This window comes from Cyprinodon variegatus, unplaced genomic scaffold (assembly GCF_000732505.1).
Source record: "Cyprinodon variegatus isolate N-32 unplaced genomic scaffold, C_variegatus-1.0 Scaffold476, whole genome shotgun sequence".
In the NCBI taxonomy this organism is placed as follows: Eukaryota; Metazoa; Chordata; class Actinopteri; order Cyprinodontiformes; family Cyprinodontidae; genus Cyprinodon; species Cyprinodon variegatus.
Genome location: NW_015150929.1, coordinates 622,217 through 625,533, shown reverse-complemented (window position 1 = coordinate 625,533; position 3,317 = coordinate 622,217). Strand labels below are relative to the sequence as shown.

At 39.9% G+C, this 3,317-nt stretch overlaps 1 protein-coding gene across 2 annotated transcripts in view; it reads left to right on the top strand.

Annotated features, from left to right (window-relative positions):
- Positions 1–3,317, top strand: part of LOC107094307 (partitioning defective 3 homolog) — a 169,649-nt gene that overhangs the window by 46,282 nt on the left and 120,050 nt on the right. The window lies entirely within an intron of this gene.

The following is a 3,317-nucleotide window of genomic DNA, read 5'->3' as shown; positions in this document are numbered from 1 at the left end:
TAATCATGTTTTGGGTGTACTATTCCTTTAAACCACCTGTGTTCACACTAATGAACTCTCCTCAGTCTTGCAAATGCAAGAACCTGTGGTGAAAGTGATGGTTGACCTACCGTCTGATTAATTTGACTAGTAATTATCTGATTACTTTGGAGCATTCAGAGAGCATTAGTTTCAGTCCCAGGCGGTCAGTTGACTCCTTACTATGAGAATATGTCAAAGCAGATGTTGATATTTTGGTAAAGTATCATACTCAGTTCTGATGCGACAAATAATTCTGCATGTATTCCACATGTTTGATCCCAATACACATGAAATGTTCAGAACATCACCAAATCCAACCTAAAGCACCAACAACACTTCAAAGACATGACAGCATATGATGTTTATAGAAACTTCCCTTTCTTTTCCCCACATTTAAATCGGTGTATCATATTTTTTTTTTGCATATATAAAAACATAAGAAAACAGAATAATAAAGATCTAAAAAGCATTTAATCTTTACAAAGTCAGTTTTTGTAGTATGACATTTAGAAATAAACTTGGGATAAGCATTCTTCCTTAGGAAGTTGTTTTGTTACTTTGCCATCTTTTGTTGCTCTTTCATACTTTACATCAGAGAAAAAAGTGTTGCTGTTTTTGCAAAGAAAAATGTGCATCGTTTAAAAGTTGTAACACCAACTGGATCCATTCATATCAATGAAAATGGCACCACATGACCTGCAATTTTACTTGTTTCGGTAATGATTAGTCTTTTAATGAAAGTGTGCTTATTTATGCTTTTCTTTCCTTTTTTATTTTCAGTGAGACTTACTCAGTCTGGAAGGATTTTTTTTTTCTTCAGCCTGATGTTGCTTGTCTAGCCAAAGCCATTACCTCAACTCAAATATCAATAAGATTGTTTTTTATGGATTTGATTAGTCCATAAAGCACCGGAGGGTCTTGAAATCCCACGGGAAGGACGTGAACCTGCAGTAACACCGTTTCCAGATCATTTCCAACTGATATCTGACATCATTGTGCTCGAGGAAGAGCTTGTGCAATTTTTTTAAGCACTCATCACAAAACAGACTAAATTGATAATTTTTTTGTAGTGAACCAGCTTCTCAAATATTCAAAAAACAACGGATTAGCTTGCTGTTAAACATGACAACACATCCTGGAACATTGCATCAGCCTTTCAAATCTCATTCTCCAGATAATACCAAGAAAATGGGATTTTGAACGGCCAGGAACAAACAAGGCAGCCTATGGACAGGATGTGGGAATTGGGTTAATCTGGCACTGAAAAATGGTGATTGTTTGAAATGTGATTACTGTTATTAAAACACACAGACCTGGGAGAGGCAATTCTGCAGGGGATCCGTGCTGTGTTCCCAACCTGCCAATCATCTCCGAAGAGCAGCAGTGGGGGGTCAGAGGTCAGCTATGACCTGAGGTAACAGGGAAGTTTAGCAGCAGTAGGAGGCTGTGCCTGCTTGTATCTCTGTGTGCATGAGTGCATTCCCTTGTAGCACATCCAACATCTGGAACCAGTGAACGGATAGGTGGTTGATGCCTGGGTCACCAAAGTGGAAGTTCAGCTGCCCTCTTTGGCTGTCCTCAGTCCTGCTCTCTCTCCCCACTGTCCCCTTGTCTTCTCCTGCGGTGCCAAATCCCCTCGCACACATGCAGCGTTAGTCTTGTTAGCTGCAGACAGATGGGCATTCACATGGAACCATTCTGTGAGACAGGAAAGGTCTGTGAAAGGCTGTGTTGTATGGCAGTGTTCCCAGGGTAGTAACAACATTAAATGGATATGAGAGAAGAAAGGGAGATTTCCTTCCCACCTTCTCTTATTTGCAATGCTAATAGATCACCATGGTGCCATGCTCTGCTTACATGTGAGAGAATGCATATCTATCTAGAGCCTGGCATTTTTACCCATTCTCCTTCGCTAAGTAGTGCAGACTTTGTCAGACTGGATCCAAAAGTTTTGCCAAAATAAGAGTTGTTGAGACATAAAAAAAAAAGCTTTACTATAACAGCCTATTATAGCACTGCATTTATAGAGGAATTGGTCTTCATGATCCATTTGAAAACAGACATGTCTATGGAGCAAATGGGCCAGACTGAGATATGCACATCAATAAAACCTTTCAATAAACAGTGTACTTTACCCATGGTAAGAGCTAAGGAGACAGGAAACAGATAAAGTAAAATACCAATCAATAGGCTTCAAAAGAACAAATGTGGAACAACAAGGATGCTTATGAGGCACAAAGCATTATAAGCTCAACGTATTGCTCTCCCCTACACATGAAATTGAAAAATAACCTTAAGCAAACCTCATCAAAAGCTCTCTGACCTTACCCAGGCTTTCCTATGACTGTGTTTTCTTTCCTTTAAACATAGTTTCCATTATATTTTCTATATTTTAAAATCCCTCATCTGTTTTGTTTTATTTTAGAAGCACAGTTTGGTCATGATGTGGGGCAGAATATTTGATTAACAACTAGCATAGCTCTTTAATAACGACTGCAGCTCTGATTTCTTTACATTTAAGAAAAGCATCTCCTGAATATTTTATATTTTACTTTTTACAATTTACTTGAGTCAAATGCAAGATTTTCTTCCACTTTTGTCATGGTTATTTCTAAGGCTCGGACCCATATGCAATGAAGCCAAACAGAGAGACACAATATAAAAGTTCAATGGGTTTTATTGAAGTGTATATTGAGTTTGGTGCAGAGGGAAAACAGACTGTTAGGTTCAGGCTCAGTGGGAAATTGGAGTTGTCAATCTTGAAGGAGAGGATTTGTTGTCACTCACGTTTCCAGAGAAGAAGACACACTTAGACTTCAGTCTGTGTGTTGGTCCTCCAGAGAAAGTTTGATTCGGTGGAGGGCGGAACAGGGTTTACCCATAACTCGGACGGAGTGGAATGATGTAGCCGCTGGTTGCAACTTAGTTTTCCTGTGGTACTTGAACGGGTTGTGGTGAAGATGACTTCCTAACTCAGAGAGATCTCAGTGTGCTCAAAGGTGGCTGGATCCAAACCTCCTGTTTAGAAGGCTTCCTGCCGAAAGGCAAAGAAAAAACAAAGTTGAGACTCAGGGAGAAACAAGCACTCAGTTAAACTTAATGTGATCTCAGCTTGGCTAGAGGACAAAAAACTCAAAATGCAAAAACTTAGATTAGACTCAGCATAAACAAGGCTTGGCTAGAGTACCCCAAACTGGCTAACACCTTGGCGTCGAAGTAGTTGCAACCAGCAGCTTAAGAGCAGTCCACTGATGAGGCAACAGCTTGCAGGTGTGTGAGGAGGCGAAACGGAGCCA